At 46.3% G+C, this 16833-nt stretch overlaps 32 pseudogenes; all 32 read right to left on the bottom strand.

The window, feature by feature from the left end:
• Positions 1-498: 498 nt before the first annotated feature.
• Positions 499-616, bottom strand: LOC148260412 (5S ribosomal RNA; annotated as a pseudogene).
• A 201-nt stretch (positions 617-817) lies between these two features.
• LOC148260411 (5S ribosomal RNA) lies at positions 818-936 on the bottom strand (annotated as a pseudogene).
• Positions 937-1495: 559 nt separating this feature from the next.
• LOC148260410 (5S ribosomal RNA) lies at positions 1496-1614 on the bottom strand (annotated as a pseudogene).
• Positions 1615-1823: 209 nt separating this feature from the next.
• LOC148260409 (5S ribosomal RNA) lies at positions 1824-1942 on the bottom strand (annotated as a pseudogene).
• Positions 1943-2147: 205 nt separating this feature from the next.
• LOC148260408 (5S ribosomal RNA) lies at positions 2148-2265 on the bottom strand (annotated as a pseudogene).
• Positions 2266-2826: 561 nt separating this feature from the next.
• LOC148260407 (5S ribosomal RNA) lies at positions 2827-2945 on the bottom strand (annotated as a pseudogene).
• A 205-nt stretch (positions 2946-3150) lies between these two features.
• Positions 3151-3269, bottom strand: LOC148260406 (5S ribosomal RNA; annotated as a pseudogene).
• Positions 3270-3832: 563 nt separating this feature from the next.
• Positions 3833-3951, bottom strand: LOC148260405 (5S ribosomal RNA; annotated as a pseudogene).
• Positions 3952-4160: 209 nt separating this feature from the next.
• LOC148260404 (5S ribosomal RNA) lies at positions 4161-4285 on the bottom strand (annotated as a pseudogene).
• Positions 4286-4852: 567 nt separating this feature from the next.
• LOC148260403 (5S ribosomal RNA) lies at positions 4853-4971 on the bottom strand (annotated as a pseudogene).
• Positions 4972-5180: 209 nt separating this feature from the next.
• LOC148260402 (5S ribosomal RNA) lies at positions 5181-5305 on the bottom strand (annotated as a pseudogene).
• Positions 5306-5871: 566 nt separating this feature from the next.
• Positions 5872-5990, bottom strand: LOC148260401 (5S ribosomal RNA; annotated as a pseudogene).
• A 563-nt stretch (positions 5991-6553) lies between these two features.
• Positions 6554-6672, bottom strand: LOC148260400 (5S ribosomal RNA; annotated as a pseudogene).
• A 204-nt stretch (positions 6673-6876) lies between these two features.
• LOC148260399 (5S ribosomal RNA) lies at positions 6877-6995 on the bottom strand (annotated as a pseudogene).
• A 563-nt stretch (positions 6996-7558) lies between these two features.
• On the bottom strand, positions 7559-7677 carry LOC148260398 (5S ribosomal RNA; annotated as a pseudogene).
• A 207-nt stretch (positions 7678-7884) lies between these two features.
• LOC148260397 (5S ribosomal RNA) lies at positions 7885-8003 on the bottom strand (annotated as a pseudogene).
• An 890-nt stretch (positions 8004-8893) lies between these two features.
• On the bottom strand, positions 8894-9012 carry LOC148260396 (5S ribosomal RNA; annotated as a pseudogene).
• A 207-nt stretch (positions 9013-9219) lies between these two features.
• Positions 9220-9338, bottom strand: LOC148260395 (5S ribosomal RNA; annotated as a pseudogene).
• Positions 9339-9542: 204 nt separating this feature from the next.
• LOC148260394 (5S ribosomal RNA) lies at positions 9543-9661 on the bottom strand (annotated as a pseudogene).
• Positions 9662-9865: 204 nt separating this feature from the next.
• On the bottom strand, positions 9866-9984 carry LOC148260393 (5S ribosomal RNA; annotated as a pseudogene).
• A 563-nt stretch (positions 9985-10547) lies between these two features.
• On the bottom strand, positions 10548-10666 carry LOC148260392 (5S ribosomal RNA; annotated as a pseudogene).
• Positions 10667-10875: 209 nt separating this feature from the next.
• Positions 10876-10994, bottom strand: LOC148260391 (5S ribosomal RNA; annotated as a pseudogene).
• An 881-nt stretch (positions 10995-11875) lies between these two features.
• On the bottom strand, positions 11876-11994 carry LOC148260390 (5S ribosomal RNA; annotated as a pseudogene).
• Positions 11995-12199: 205 nt separating this feature from the next.
• LOC148260389 (5S ribosomal RNA) lies at positions 12200-12318 on the bottom strand (annotated as a pseudogene).
• Positions 12319-12877: 559 nt separating this feature from the next.
• On the bottom strand, positions 12878-12996 carry LOC148260388 (5S ribosomal RNA; annotated as a pseudogene).
• Positions 12997-13626: 630 nt separating this feature from the next.
• Positions 13627-13745, bottom strand: LOC148260387 (5S ribosomal RNA; annotated as a pseudogene).
• A 559-nt stretch (positions 13746-14304) lies between these two features.
• Positions 14305-14423, bottom strand: LOC148260386 (5S ribosomal RNA; annotated as a pseudogene).
• A 563-nt stretch (positions 14424-14986) lies between these two features.
• Positions 14987-15105, bottom strand: LOC148260385 (5S ribosomal RNA; annotated as a pseudogene).
• Positions 15106-15310: 205 nt separating this feature from the next.
• Positions 15311-15429, bottom strand: LOC148260384 (5S ribosomal RNA; annotated as a pseudogene).
• A 204-nt stretch (positions 15430-15633) lies between these two features.
• On the bottom strand, positions 15634-15752 carry LOC148260383 (5S ribosomal RNA; annotated as a pseudogene).
• A 559-nt stretch (positions 15753-16311) lies between these two features.
• On the bottom strand, positions 16312-16430 carry LOC148260382 (5S ribosomal RNA; annotated as a pseudogene).
• Positions 16431-16634: 204 nt separating this feature from the next.
• LOC148260381 (5S ribosomal RNA) lies at positions 16635-16753 on the bottom strand (annotated as a pseudogene).
• Positions 16754-16833: the final 80 nt, after the last annotated feature.

The raw sequence follows: 16833 nt of genomic DNA, 5'->3' as shown, positions 1-16833 counted from the left end.
TTCCTTGTGCATGCGCACTGCACCTCCCGTACTCGTTCTAATATCAAGTAAAATGCCACGGCACCGTGACTCACATTTGCGAATAAACCTGCAGACCATAATTCAAGTCGCGCGTAACGTCGAAAGAATCATCTACAAAAAGATGGGTGCAACACGAGGACCTCCCAAGAAAATGGGTGAAATATAAGGACTTCACAGGAGGTCACCCATCCGAGTACTTTTCTCGCCCAAGCACCCTTAACTGCGGAGTTCTGATAGAATCCGTTGCATTAGTGCTGGTATGATCCCTCATGTTTCATTCTGCACTGCAAATACATACACTCTTTCTCCTCCCATCCCCCCTCCCGTCATTTGTTTCCTTGTGCGTGCACTCTGCATCTCTCTTTCTCGTTCTAATATCAAGGAATATGCCCCGACACCGTGACTCACCTTTGTAAATGAACCAGCGGTTTATAATTCCATTCGCGCGTAACGTCGAACAACCCATCCAAGAAAAAAAAGGTGCAACACGAGGGCTTCCCAAGTGGTCACCCATCCGAGTACTACTCTCGCCCAAGCACACCTAACTGCGGAGTTCTGATGGGACCGGGGCTTTAGTGCTGGCATGATCGCACCTCTTTAATTTCGCGCTGCAAATACATACACTCCTCCTTTCTTCCCCCTCCCGTCATTTGTTTCCTTGTGCGTTCACACTTCATCTCTCATTCTCGTTCTAATATCGATTAAAATGCCCCTGCTTCTTGACTCACATTTGCGTATAAACCAGCGGACCCTAGTTTCAGACGCGCGTAACGTCGAATGACCAGCTGAAAAAGAATTAGTGCGACACGAGGACTTCCCAGGAGGTCATCCATCCGAGTACTAATCTCTCCCAAACACACTTTACTGCAGAGTTCTGATGGGATCCGGGGCTTTAGTGCTGGTATGATCGCACCTGTTTAGTTTCGCGCTGCAAATACATACACTCCTTCTCTTTTCTTCCCCCTCCCGTCATTTGTTTCCTTGTTCGTGCGCGCTAAACCTCCCGTTCTCGTTCTAATATCAAGTAAAATTCTACAGCGCCGTGACTCACATTTGCGAATAAACCTGAGGACCATAATTCAAGTCGCGCGTAACATCGAAAGAATCATCTGCAAAAAAATGGGTGCAACACGAGGACTTCACAAGAAAATGGGTGAAGTATAAGGACTTCGCAAGAGGTAACCCATGCTAGTACTACTCTCGCCCAAGCACCCTTACCTACGAAGTTCTAATAGAATCCGTTGCATTAGTGCTGGTATGATCGCACCTGTTTCATTTCGTGCTGAAAATACATACACTCCTTCTCCTTCCCTCCCCCTCCCATCAATTGTTTCCTTGTGCATTCACACTGCACCTCTCCTTATCGTTCTAATATCGATTAAAATGCCCCTGCTTCTTGACTCACATTTGCGTATAAACCAGCGGACCCTAGTTCCAGTCGCGCGTAACGTCGAACGACCCGTCTGAAAAAAAATTGGTGCGACACGAGGACTTCCCAGGAGGTCACCCATCCGAGTACTACTCTCGCCCAAGCACACTTAACTGCGAAGTTCTGAAGGGATCCGGTGCATTAGTGTTGGTACGATCGCACCCCTTTAATTCCGCGCTGCAAATACATAAACTCATTTTTCTTTCTTCCCCCTCCCGTCATTTGTTTCCTTGTGCGTGCGCACTGCACCTCTCGTTCTCATTCAAATATCAAGTAAAATTCCATGGCGCCGTGACTCACATTTGCGAATAAATCTGCGGACCATAATTAAAGTCGCACGTAACGTCGAACGACACATCTGAAAAAAAGAAAATGGGTGCAACACGAGAACTTCCCAGGAGGTAACCCATCATTGTACTACTTTCGCCAAAGCACACTTAACTGCGGAGTTCTGATGGGATCCGGTGCATTTGTGCTGGTGTGACCGCACCTGTTTAATTTCGTCCTGAAAATACATACACTCCTTCTTCCCTCCCCCCCTCCAATCATTTGTTTCCTTGTACGTTCACACTGCACCTCTACTTCTCGTTCTAATATCGATTAAAATGCCCTTGATTCTTGACTCACATTTGCGTATAAACCAGCGGACCATAGTTCCAGTCGCACGTAACGTCGAACGACCCATCTGAAAAAAAAATTTTTGCGATACGAGGACTTCCCAAGAGGTCACCCATCCGAGTACTACTCTCGCCCAAGCACACTTAACTGCAGAGTTATGATGGGATCCAGTGCATTAGTGCTGGTATGATGCCACTTGTATAATTTTGCGCTTCTAATACATACGCTCCTTCTCTTTTCTTCCTCCTCCCGTCATTTGTTTCCTTGTGCGTGCGCACTGCACCTCCCGTACTCGTTCTAATATCAAGTAAAATGCCACGGTGCCGTGTCTCACATTTGCAAAAAAACCTACAGACCATAAATCAAGTCGCGCGTAACGTCGTAAGAATCATCTGCAAAAAGATGGGTGCAACACGAGGACCTCCCAAGAAAATGGGTGAAATATAAGGACTTCGCAGGAGGTCACCCATCCAAGTACGTTTTTCGCCCAAGCACCCTTAACTGCGGAGTTCTGATAGAATCCGTTGCATTAGTACTGGTATGATCCCTCATGTTTCATTCTGCACTGCAAATACATACACTCTTTCTCCTCCCATCCCCCCTCCCGTCATTTGTTTCCTTGTGCGTGCACTCTGCATCTCTCTTTCTCGTTCTAATATCAAGTAATATGCCCCGGCACCGTGACTCACCTTTGCAAATGAACCAGCGGTTTATAATTCCATTCGTGCGTAACGTCGAACAACCTATCCGAAAAAAAATAGGTGCAACACGAGGGCTTCCCAAGTGGTCACCCATCCGAGTACTACCCTCACCCAAGCACACTTAACTGTGGAGTTGTGATGGGATCCGCAGCTTTAGTGCTGGTATGATCGCACCTGTTTAATTTCGTGCTGCAAATACATACACTCTTTCTCCTTTCTTCCCCCTCCCGTCATTTGTTTCCTTGTGCGTTCACACTTCACCTCTCATTCTCGTTCTAATATCGATTAAAATGCCCCTTCTTCTTGACTCACATTTGCGTATAAACCAGCAGACCCTAGTTCCAGACGCGCGTAACGTCGAACGACCCGTCTGAAAAAAAATTGCTGCGACACGAGGACTTCCCAAGAGGTCACCCATCCGAGTACTAATCTCGCCCAAGCACACTTCACTGTGGAGTTCTGATAGGATCCGGTGCATTAGTGCTGGTATGATAGCACCTCTTTAATTTTGCGCTGCAAATACATAAACTCATTCCCCTTTCTTCCCCCTCTCGTCATTTGTTTCCTTGTGCGTGCGCACTGCACCTCCCGTTCTTGTTCTAATATCAAGTAAAATGCTACAACGCCGTGACTCACATTTGCGAATAAACCTGAGGACCATAATTCAAGTCGCGCGTAACATCGAAAGAATCATCTGCAAAAAAATGGGTGCAACACGAGGACTTCACAAGAAAATGGGTGAATTATAAGGACTTCGCAGGAGGTAACCAATGCTAGTACTACTCTCGCCCAAACACCCTTACCTACGGAGTTCTGATAGAATCCGTTGCATTAGTGCTGGTATGATCGCACCTGTTTCATTTTGCGCTGCAAATACATACACTCCTTCTCCTTTCTTTCCCCTCCCGTCATTTGTTTCCTTGTGCGTGTGCACTGCCCCTCTCGTTCTCGTTCAAATATCAAGTAAAATGCCACAGCGCCGTGGCTCACATTTGCAAATAAATCTGCGGACCATAATTAAAGTCGCGCGTAACGTCGAGCGGCACATCTGAAAAAAAGAAAAAGGATGCAGCACGAGAACTTCCCAGGAGGTAACCCATCATTGTACTACTTTCGCCAAAGCATAGTTAACTGCGGAGTTCTGATGGGATCCGGTGCATTTGTGCTGGTGTGACCGCACCTGTTTAATTTCGTGCTGAAAATACATACACTCCTTCTTCCCTCCCCCCCTCCCATCATTTGTTTCTTTGTGCGTTCACACTGCACCTCTCCTTCTCGTTCTAATATCGATTAAAATGCCCCTGATTCTTGACTCACATTTGCGTATAAACCAGTGGACCTTAGTTCCAGTCGCGCGTAACGTCGAACGACCCATCTGAAAAAAAATTGGTGCGACACGAGGACCTCCCAGGAGGTCACCTCCCAGGAGGTCACCCATCCGAGTACTACTCTCGCCCAAGCACACTTAACTCTAGAGTTCTGATGGGATCTAGTGCATTAGTGCTGGTATGATCGCACCCGTTTAATTCTGCGCTGTAAATACATAAACTCCTTCCCCTTTCTTCTCCCTCCCGTCATTTGTTTCCTTGTGCGTGCGCACTGCACCTCCCGTTCTTGTTCTAATATCAAGTAAAATGCTACAACGCCGTGACTCACATTTGCGAATAAACCTGAGGACCATAATTCAAGTCGCTTGTAACGTCGAAAGAATCATCTGCAAAAAAATGGGTGCAACACGAGGACTTCACAAGAAAATGGGTGAAATATAAGGACTTCGCAGGAGGTAACCAATGCTAGTACTACTCTCGCCCAAACACCCTTACCTACGGAGTTCTGATAGAATCCGTTGCATTAGTGCTGGTATGATCGCACCTGTTTCATTTTGCGTTGCAAATACATACACTCATTCTCCTTTCTTTCCCCTCCCATCATTTGTTTCCTTGTGCGTGTGCACTGCCCCTCTCGTTCTCGTTCAAATATCAAGTAAAATGCCACGGCGCCGTGGCTCACATTTGCAAATAAATCTGCGGACCATAATTAAAGTCGCGCGTAACGTCGAGCGGCACATCTGAAAAAAAGAAAAAGGATGCAGCACGAGAACTTCCCAGGAGGTAACCCATCATTGTACTACTTTCGCCAAAGCATAGTTAACTTCGGAGTTCTGATGGGATCCGGTGCATTTGTGCTGGTGTGACCGTACCTGTTTAATTTCGTGCTGAAAATACATACACTCCTTCTTCCCTCCCCCCCTCCCATCATTTGTTTCCTTGTGCGTTCACACTGCACCTCTCCTTCTCGTTCTAATATCGATTAAAATGCCCCTGATTCTTGACTCACATTTGCGTATAAACCAGTGGACCTTAGTTCCAGTCGCGCGTAACGTGGAACGACCCGTCTGAAAAAAAATTGGTGCGACACGAGGACCTCCCAGGAGGTCACCTCCCAAGAGGTCACCCATCCGAGTACTACTCTCGCCCAAGCACACTTAACTCTAGAGTTCTAATGGGATCTAGTGCATTAGTGCTGGTATGATCGCACCCGTTTAATTTTGCGCTGTAAATACATAAACTCCTTCCCCTTTCTTCTCCCTCCCGTCATTTGTTTCCTTGTGCGTGCGCACTGCACCTCCCGTGCTCGTTCTAATATAAAGTAAAATACTACGGTGCTGAGACTCACATTTATGAATAAACCTGAGGACCATAATTCAAGTCACGCGTATCGTCGAAAGAATCATCTGCAAAAAAGTGGGTGCAACACGAGGACTTCCTAAGAAAATGGGTGAAATATAAGGACTTCGCAGGAGTTCACCCATCCGAGTACTTTTCTCGCCCAAGCACCCTTAACTGCGTTGTTCTGATAGAATATGTTGCATTGGTACTGGTATGATTGCTCATGTTTTATTCTGCACTACAAATACATGCACTTTTTCTCCCTCCATCCCCCCTCCCGTCATTTGTTTCCTTGTACGTGCACTCTGCATCTCTCCTTCTCGTTCTAATATCGATAAAAATGCCCCTACTTCTTGGCTCACATTTGCGTATAATCTAGTGGACCCTAATTCCAGTCGCGCGTAATGTCGAACGACCCGTCTGAAAAAAAAACTTTGTGCGACACGAGGACTTCCCAGGAGGTCACCCATCCGAGTACTAATCTCGCCCAATCACACTTCACTGCGGAGTTCTTATGGGATCCGGTGCATTAGTGCTAGTATGATCGCACCTGTTTAATTTTGCGCTACAAATACATAAACTCATTCCCCTTTCTTCTCCCTCCCGTCATTTGTATCCTTGTGCGTGCGCACTGCACCTCCCGTTCTCGTTCTAATATCAAGTAAAATACAACAGCGTCGTGACTTACATCTGCGAATAAACCATAGGACCATAATTCAAGACGCGCGTAACGTCGAAAGAATCATCTGCAAAAAAATGGGTACAACACGAGGACTTCACAAGAAAATGGGTGAAATATAAGGACTTCGCAGGAGGTAACCCATGGTAGTACTACTCTCGCCCAAGCACCCTTACCTACGGAGTTCTGATAGAATCCGTTGCATTATTGCTGGTATGATCGCACCTGTTTCATTTCGCGCTGCAAATACATACACTGCTTCTCCTTTCTTCCCCCTCCCGTCATTTGTTTCCTTGTGCGTGCGCACTGCACCTCTTATTCTCATTCAAATATCAAGTAAAATGCCACGGGGCCGTGACTCACATTTGCGAATAAATTTGCGGACCATAATTCAAGTCGCGCGTAACGTCGAACGGCACATCTGAAAAAAAGAAAATGGGTACAACACGAGAACTTCCCAGGAGGTAACCCATCATTGTACTACTTTCGCCAAAGCACACTTAACTACGGAGTTCTGATGGGATCCGGTGCGTTTGTGCCAGTGTGACAACACCTGTTTAATTCCGCGCTGCAAATGCATAAACTCCTTCTCCTTTCCTCCCCCTCCCGTCATTTGATTCCTTGTGCGTCACACTGCACCTCTCCTTCTCGTTCTAATATCGATTAAAATGCCCCTGATTCTTGACTCACATTTGCGTATAAACCAGCGGACCATAGTTCCAGTTGCGCGTAACGCCGAACGACCCGTCTGAAAAAAAATTGGTGCGACACGAGGACTTCCCAGGTGGTCACCAATCCAAGTACTACTCTCCCCCAAGCACACTTAACTGCAGAGTTCTGATGGGATCCAGTGCATTAGTGCTGGTATGATCGCACCCGTTTAATTCTGCGCTGCAAATACATAAACTCCTTCTCCTTTCTTCCCCCTCCCGTCATTTGTTTCCTTGTGCGTGCGCACTGCACCTCCCGTGCTCGTTCTAATATCAATTAAAATACTACGATGCCGTGACTCACATTTGCGAATAAACCTGAGGACCATAATTCAAGTCGTGCGTATCGTCGAAAGAATCATCTGCAAAAAAATGGGTGGAACACGAGGACTTCTTAAGAAAATGGGTGAAATATAAGGACTTCGCAGGAGGTCACCCACCCTAGTGGTACTCTCGCCCAAGCACCCTTAACTTGCGGAGTTCTGATAGAATCCATTGCATTGGTGCTGGTATGATTGCTAATGTTTCATTCTACGCTGCAAATACATACACTTTTTATCCCTCCATCCCCCCCTCCCGTCATTTGTTTCCTTGTGCGTGCACTCTGCATCTCTCCTTCTCGTTCTAATATCGATTAAAATGCCCCTGCTTCCTGACTCACATTTGCGTATAAACCAGTGGACCCTAGTTCCAGTCGCGCGTAACGTCGAACGACCCGTTTGAAAAAAAAATTAGTGCGACACGAGGACTTCCCAAGAGGTCACCCATACGAGTACTACTCTCGCCAAAACACACTTAACTGCGGAGTTCTGATGGGATCTGGTGCATTAGTGCTGGTATGATCGCACCTGTTTAATTTCGCGCTGCAAATACATAAACTCCTTTTCCTTTCTTCCCCCTCCCGTCATTTGTTTCCTTGTGCGTGCGCACTGCACCTCTCGTTCTCGTTCAAATATCAAGTAAAATGCCACGGTGCCGTGACTCACATTTGCGAATAAATCTGTGGACCATAATTAAAGTCGCGCATAACGTCGAACGGCACATCTGAAAAAAAAAATGGGTGCAACACGAGAATTTCCCAGGAGGTAACCCATCATTGTACTACTTTCGCCAAAGCACAGTTAACTGCGGAGTTCTGATGGGATCCGGTGCATTTGTGCTGGTGTGACCGCACCTGTTTTATTTCGTGCTGAAAATACATACACTCCTTCTTTCCTCACCCCCTCCCATCATTTGTTTCCTTGTGCGTTCACACTGCACCTCTCCTTCTCGTTCTAATATCGATTAAAATGCCCCTGATTCTTGACTCACATTTGCGTATAAACCAGTGGACCCTAGTTCCAGTCGCGCGTAACGTCGAACGACCCGTCTGAAAAAAAAATTAGTGCGACACGAGGACTTCCCAAGAGGTCACCCATATGAGTACTACTCTCGCCCAAGCACCCTTAACTTGTGGAGTTCTGATAGAATACGTTGCATTGGTGCTGGTATGATTGCTCATGTTTCATTCTGCGCTGCAAATACATACACTTTTTCTCCCTCCATCCCCCCTCCCGTCATTTGTTTCCTTGTGCGTGCGCACTGCACCTCCCGTGCTCGTTCTAATATAAAGTAAAATGCTACGGTGCCGTGACTCACATTTGCGAATAAACCTGAGGACCATAATTCAAGTCGTGCGTATCGTCGAAAGAATCATCTGCAAAAAAATGGGTGCAACACGAGGACTTCCTAAGAAAATGGGTGAAATATAAGGACTTCGCAGGAGGTCACCCATCCTAGTGCTACTCTCGCCCAAGCACCCTTAACTTGCGGAGTTCTGATAGAATCCGTTGCATTAGTGCTGGTATGATTGCTAATGTTTCATTCTACGCTGCAAATACATACACTTTTTATCCCTCCATCCCCCCCTCCCGTCATTTGTTTCCTTGTGCGTGCACTCTGCATCTCTCCTCCTCATTCTAATATCGATTAAAATGCCCCTGCTTCTTGACTCACATTTGCGTATAAACTAGTGGACTCTCGTTCCAGTCGCGCGTAACGTCGAACGACCCGTCTGAAAAGAAAAATTAGTGCGACACGAGGACTTCCCAAGAGGTCACCCATACGAGTACTACTCTCGCCAAAGCACACTTAACTGCGGAGTTCTGATGGGATCCGGTGCATTAGTGCTGGTATGATCGAACTTGTTTCATTTCGTGCTGCAAATACATAAACTCCTTCTCCTTTCTTCCCCCTCCCGTCATTTGTTTCCTTGTGCGTGCGCACTGCACCTCTTGTTCTCGTTCAAATATCAAGTAAAATGCCACGGTGCCGTGACTCACATTTGCAAATAAATCTGCGAACCATAATTAAAGTCGCGCATAACGTCGAACAGCACATCTGAAAAAAAAAATGGGTGCAACACGAGAATTTCCCAGGAGGTAACCCATCATTGTACTACTTTCGCCAAAGCACAGTTAACTGCGGAGTTCTGATGGGATCCGGTGCATTTGTGCTGGTGTGACCGCACCTGTTTTATTTCGTGCTGAAAATACATACACTCCTTCTTCCCTCACCCCCTCCCATCATTTGTTTGCTTGTGCGTTCACACTGTACCTCTCCTTCTTGTTCTAATATCGATTAAAATGCCCCTGATTCTTAACTCACATTTCCGTATAAACCAGCGGACCATAGTTTCAGTCGTGCGTAACGTCGAACGACCCATCTGAAAAAAAATTATTGCGATACGAGGACTTCCCAAGAGGTCACCCATCCGATTACTACTCTCTCCCAAGCACACTTAACTGCAGCGTTCTGATGGGATCCAGTGCATTAGTGCTGGTATGACCGCACCTGTTTAATTTCATGCTGAAAATACATACACTCCTTCTTCCCTCCCCCCCTCCCATCATTTGTTTCCTTGTGCGTTCACACTGCACCTCTCCTTCTCGTTCTAATATCGATTAAAATTTCCCTGATTCTTGACCCACATTTGTGTATAAACCAGCGGACCATAGTTCCAGTCACGTGTAATGTCGAATGACCCGTCTGAAAAAAAATTGGTGCGACATAAGGACTTCCCAGGAGGACACCCATCCGAGTACTACTCTCGCCCAAGCACACTTAACTGCGGAGTTCTGATGGGATCCAGTGCAATAGTGCTTATATGATCGCACCCGTTTAATTTCGGCCTGCAAATAGATAAACTCCTTCTCCTTTCTTCCCCCTCCCGTCATTTGTTTCCTTGTGCGTGCGCACTGCACTTCCCCTGCTCGTTCTAATATCAAGTAAAATACTACGGTGCCGTGACTCACATTTGCGAATAAACCTGAGGATCATAATTCAAGTCGCGCGTATCGTCGAAAGAATCATCTGCAAAAAAATGGGTGCAACACGAGGACTTCTTAAGAAAATGGGTGAAATATAAGGACTTCGCAAGAGGTCACCCATCCTAGTGCTACTCTCGCCCAAACAGCCTTAACTTGCGGATTTCTGATAGAATCCGTTGCATTGGTGCTGGTATGATTGCTCATGTTTCATTCTGCGCTTCAAATACGTACACTTTTTCTCCCTCCATCCCCCCTCCCGTTATTTGTTTCCTTGTGCGTGCACTCTGCATCTCTCCTTCTCGTTCTAATATCGATTAAAATGCCCCTGCTTCTTGACTCACATTTGCATATAAATCAGTGGACCCTAGTTCTAGTCGCGCGTAACGTCGAACGACCCGTCTGAAAAAAAAAATTAGTGCGACACGAGGACTTCTCAGGAGGTCACCCATCCGAGTACTACTCTCGCCCAAGCACATTTAACTGCAGAGTTCTGGTTGGATCCGATGCATTAGTGCTGGTATGATCGCACCCGTTTAATTTCGCGCTGCAAATACATAAACTCCTTCTCATTTCTTCCCCCTCCCGTCATTTGTTTCCTTGTGCGTGCGCACTGCACCTCTCGTTCTCTTTCAAATATCAAGTAAAATGCCACGGCGCCGTGACTCACATTTGCGAATAAATCTGAAGACCATAATTAAAGTCGCGCGTAACGTCGAACGGCACATCTGAAAAAAAGAAAATGGGTGAAACACGAGAACTTCCCAAGAGGTAACCCATCATTGTACTACTTTCGCCAAAGCACACTTAACTGCGGAGTTCAGATGGGATCCGGTGCATTTGTGCTGGTGTGACAGCACTTGTTTAATTTTGTGCTGAAAATACATACACTCCTTCTTCCCTCCCCCTCCCATCATTTGTTTGCTTGTGCGTTCACACTGCACCTCTCCTTCTTGTTCTAATATCGATTAAAATGCCCCTGATTCTTGACTCACATTTGCGTATAAACCAGCGGACCATAGTTCCAGTCGCGCCTAACGTCGAATGACCCATCTGAAAAAAAATTGTTGCGATACGAGGACTTCCCAGGAGGACACCCATCCGAGTACTACTTTCGACCAAGCACACTTGACTGTAGAGTTCTGATGGGATCTAGTGCAGTACTGCTGGTATGATGCCACTTGTTTAATTTTGCGCTTCAAATACATACACTCATTCTCGTTTCTTCCTCATCCCGTCATTTGTTTCCTTGTGCGTGCGCACTGCACCTCCCGTACGCGTTCTAATATAAAGTAAAATGTCACGGCGCCGTGACTCACATTTGCGAATAAATCTGCGGACCATAAATCAAGTCGCGCGTAACGTCGAAAGAATCATCTGCAAAAAGATGGGTGCAACACGAGGACCTCCCAAGAAAATGGGTGAAATATAAGGACTTCGCAGGAGGTCACCCATCCGAGTACTTTTCTCGCCCAAGCACCCTTAACTGCGGAGTTCTGATAGAATCCGTTGCATTAGTGCTCGTATGATCCATCATGTTTCATTCTGCACTGCAAATACATACACTCTTTCTCCTCCCATCCCCTCTCCCGTCATTTGTTTCCTTGTGCGTGCACTCTGCATCACTGTTGCTGGTTCTAATATCAAGTAATATGACCAGGCACTGTGACTCACTTTTGCAAATGAACCAGCGGTTCATAATTCCATTCGCGCGTAACGTCGAACAACCCATCCGAAAAAAAATAGGTGCACCACGAGGGCTTCCCAAGTGGTCACCCATCCGAGTATTACTCTCGCCCAAGCACACTTAACTGTGGAGTTCTGATGGGATCCGGGGCTTTAGTGCTGGTATGATTGCATAAGTTTAATTTTGCGCTGCAAATACATACACTCCTTCTCCTTTCTTCCCCCTCCCGTCATTTGTTTCCTTGTGCGTTCACACTTCACCTCTCATTTTCGTTCTAATATCGATTAAAATGCCCCTGCTTCTTGACTCACATTTGCGTATAAACCAGCGGACCCTAGTTCCAGACGCGCGTAACGTCGAACGACCCGTCTGAAAAAAAGTTGGCGCGACACGAGGACTTCCCAGGAGGTCACCCATCCGAGTACTAATCTCGCCCAATCACACTTAACTGCGGAGTTCTTATAGGATCCGGTGCATTAGTGCTGGTATGATCGCACCCGTTTAATTCTGGGCTGCAAATACATAAACTCATTCTCCTTTCATCCCCCTCCCGTCATTTGTTTCCTTGTGCGTGCGCACTGCACCTCCCGTGCTCGTTCTAATATCAAGTAAAATGCTACGGTGCCGTGACTCACATTTGTGAATAAACTTGAGGACCATAATTAAAGTCGCGCGTATCGTCGAAAGAATCATCTGCAAAAAAATAGGTGCAACACGAGGACTTCCTAAGAAAATGGGTGAAATATAAGGACTTCGCAGGAGGTAACCCATGCTAGAACTACTCTTGCCCAAGCACCCTTACCTACGGAGTTCTGATAGAATCCGTTGCATTAGTGCTGGTATGATCGCACCTGTTTCATTTCGTACTGAAAATACATACACTCCTTCTCCTTCCCTCCCCCTCCCATCATTTGTTTCCTTGTACGTTCACACTTCACCTCTCATTCTCGTTCTAATATCGATTAAACTGCCCCTGCTTCTTGAATCACATTTGCGTATAAACCAGCGGACCCTAGTTCTAGTTGCGCGTAACTTCGAACGACCCGTCTGAAAAAAAATTGGTGCGACACGAGGACTTCCCAGGAGGTCACCCATCCGAGTACTACTCTCACCCAAGCACACTTTACTCCGGAGTTCTGATGGGATCCGGTGCATTAGTAATGGTATGATCGCACCCGTTTAATTCCGCGCTGCAAATACATAAACTCATTCTCCTTTCTTCCCCCTCCCGTCATTTGTTTCCTTGTGCGTGCGCACTGCACCTCCAGTGCTCGTTCTAATATCAAGTAAAATGCTATGGTGCCATGACTCACATTTGCGAATAAACCTGATGACCATAATTCAAGTCGCACGTAACGTCGAAAGAATCATCTGCAAAAAAATGGGTGCAACACGAGGACTTTCTAAGAAAATAAGTGAAATATAAGGACTTCGCATGAGGTCACCCATCCTAGTGCTACTCTCGCTCAAGCACCCTTAACTTGCAGAGTTCTGATAGAATTCGTTGCATTGGTGCTGGTTTGATCGCTCATGTTTCATTCTGCGCTGCAAATACATACACTCTTTCTCCCTCCGTCCCCCCTCCCGTCATTTGTTTCCTTGTGCGTGCACTCTGCATCTCTCCTTCTCGTTCTATCTCTTTTCTTCCCCCTCCCGTCATTTGTTTCCTTGTGCGTTCACACTTCACCTCTCATTCTCGTTCTAATATCGATTAAAATACCCTTGCTTCTTGACTCACATTTGCGTATAAACCAGCGGATCCTAGTTCCAAACGCGCGTAACGTTGAACGACCAGTCTGAAAAAAAATTGGTGCGACACGAGGACTTCCCAGGAGGTCACCCATCCGAGTATTAATCTCGCCCAAGCACACTTCACTGCGGAGTTCTGATAAGATCCGGTACATTTGTGCTGGTATGATCACACCTGTTTAATTTTGCGCTGCAAATACATAAACTCATTCCCCTTTCTTCTCCCTCCCGTCATTTGTTTCCTTGTGCGTGCGCACTACACCTCCCGTTCTCATTCTAATATCAAGTAAAATGCTACAGCGCCGTGACTCACATTTGCGAATAAACCTAAGGACCATAATTCAAGTCGCGCGTAACGTCGAAAGAATCATCTGTAAAAAAATGGGTGCAACACGAGGACTTCACAAGAAAATGGGTGAAATATAAGGACTTCGCAGGAGGTAACCCATGCTTGTACAACTCTCGCCCAAGCACCCTTACCTACGGAGTTCTGATAGAATCCATTGCATTAGTGCTGGTATGATCGCACCTGTTTCATTTCGTGCTGAAAATACATACACTCCTTCTCCTTCCCTCCCCCTCTCATCAATTGTTTCCTTGTGCGTTCACACTGCACCTCTCCTTCTCGTTCTAATATTGATTAAAATGCCCCTGCTTCTTGACTCACAATTGCGTATAAACCAGTGCACCCCAGTTCCAGTCGAGCGTAACGTCGAACGACCGGTCTGAAAAAAAATTGGTGCGACATGAGGACTTCCCAGGAGGTCACCCATATGAGTACTTCTCTCGCCCAAGCACACTTAACTGCAGAGTTCTGACGGGATCCGGTGCATTAGTGCTAGTATGATCGCACCTATTTAATTCCGCGCTGCAAATACATAAACTCATTCCCCTTTCTTCCCCCTCCCGTCATTTGTATCCTTGTGCGTGCGCACTGCACCTCCTGTTCTCATTCTAATATCAAGTAAAATACTACAGCACCGTGACTCACATCTACGAATAAACCATAGGACCATAATTCAAGTCGCGCGTTACGTCGAAAGAATTATCTGCAAAAAAATGGGTACAACACGAGGACTTCACAAGAAAATAAGTGAAATATAAGGATTTCGCAGGAGGTAACCCATGCTAGTACTACTCTCGCCTAAGCACCCTTACCTACGGAGTTCTGATAGAATCCGTTGCATTAGTGCTGGTATGATCGCACCTGTTTCATTTCGCACTGCAAATACATAGACTCATTCTCCTTTCTTCGCCCTCCCGTCATTTGTTTCCTAGTGCGTGCGCACTGCACCTCTCGTTCTCGTTCAAATATGAAGTAAAATGCCACGGCGCCGTGACTCACATTTGCGAATAAATCTGCGGACCATAATTAAAGTCGCGCGTAACGTCGAACGGCACATCTGAAAAAAAGAAAATGGGTGTAACACGAGAACTTCCCAGGAAGTAACCCATCATTGTACTACTTTCGCCAAAGCACACTTAACTGCGGAGTTCTGATGGGATCCGGTGCATTTATGCTGGTATGATCGCACCTCTTTAATTTCGCGCTGCAAATACATAAACTCCTTCTCCTTTCTTCCCCATCCCGTCATTTGTTTCCTTGTGCGTGCGCACTACACCTCTCGTTCTCGTTCAAATATCAGGTAAAATGCCACGGTGCCGTGACTCACTTTTGCGAATAGACCTGAGGACCATAATTCAAGTCGCGTATAACGTCGAAAGAATCATCTGGAAAAAAATGGGTGCAACACGAGAACTTCCCAGGAGGTAACCCATCATTATACTACTTTCGCCAAAGCACACTTAACTGCGTAGTTCTGATGGGATCCGGTGCATTTGTGCTGGTGTGACCGCACCTGTTTAATTTCGTGCTGAAAATACATACACTCCTTCTTCCCTCCCCACCTCCCATCATTTGTTTCCTTGTGCGTGCACTATGCATATCTCTTTCTCGTTCTAATATCAAGTAATATGCCCCGGCACCGTGACTCACCTTTGCAAATGAACCAGCGGTTTATAATTCCATTTGCGCGTAACGTCGAAAATCCCATCCGAAAAAAAATAGGTGCAACACGAGGGCTTCCTAAGTGGTCACCCATCTGAGTACTACTCTCACCCAAGCACACTTAACTGCAGAGTTCTGATGGGATCCGGTGCATTAGTGCTGGTATGATCGAACCTGTTTAATTTCGCGCTGTAAATACATAAACTCCTTCTCCTTTCTTCCCCCTCCCGTCATTTGTTTCCTTGTGCGTGCGCACTACACCTCCCGTACTCGTTCAAATATCAAGAAAAATGCCACGGCGCCGTGACTCACATTTGCGAATAAATCTGCGGACCATAATTAAAGTCGCGCGTAACGTCGCAAGAATCATCTGCAAAAAAATGGGTGCAACACGAGGACTTCACAAGAAAATTGGTGAAATATAAGGACTTCGCAGGAGGTAACCCATGCTAGTACTACTCTCGCCCAAGTACCCTTACCTACGGAGTTCTGATAGAATCTGTTTCATTAGTACTGGAATGATCGCACCTGTTTCATTTCGCGCTGCAAAAACATACTCCTTCTCCTTTCTTCCCCCTCCCGTCATTTGTTTCCTTGTGCGTGCGCACTACACCTCTCGTTCTCGTTCAAATATCAAGTAAAATGCCACGGCGTCGTGACTCACATTTACGAATAAATCTGCGGACCATAATTAAAGTCACGCGTAACGTCGAACGGCACATCTGAAAAAAAAAATGGGTGCAACACGAGAACTTCCCAGGAGGTAACCCATCATTGTGCTACTTTCGCCAAAGCACACTTAACTGCGGAGTTCTGATGGGATCCGGTGCATTTGTGCTGGTGTGACCGCACCTGTTTAATTTCGTGCTGAAAATACTTACACTCCTTCTTCCCTCCCCCCTCCCATCATTTGTTTCCTTGTGCGTGCACTCTGCATCTCTCTTTCTCGTTCTAATATCAAGTAATATGCCCCGGCACCGTGACTAACCTTTGCAAATTAACCAGCGGTTTATAATTCCATTCGTGCGTAACGTCGAAAAACCCATCCGAAAAAAAAATATGTGCAACACGAGGGCTTCCAAAGTGGTCACCCATCCGAGTACAACTCTCGCCCAAGCACACTTAACTGCAGAGTTCTCATGGGATCCGGTGGATTACTGCTGGTATGATCGAACCTGTTAAATTTCGCGCTGCAAATACATAAACTCCTTCTCCTTTCTTCCCCCTCCCGTCATTTCTTTCCTTGTGCGTGCGCAC

This window comes from Carica papaya, chromosome 5 (genome assembly GCF_054855325.1).
Source record: "Carica papaya isolate Zhongbai chromosome 5, ASM5485532v1, whole genome shotgun sequence".
In the NCBI taxonomy this organism is placed as follows: Eukaryota; Viridiplantae; Streptophyta; class Magnoliopsida; order Brassicales; family Caricaceae; genus Carica; species Carica papaya.
This window is presented reverse-complemented; position numbering and strand designations above follow the sequence as displayed.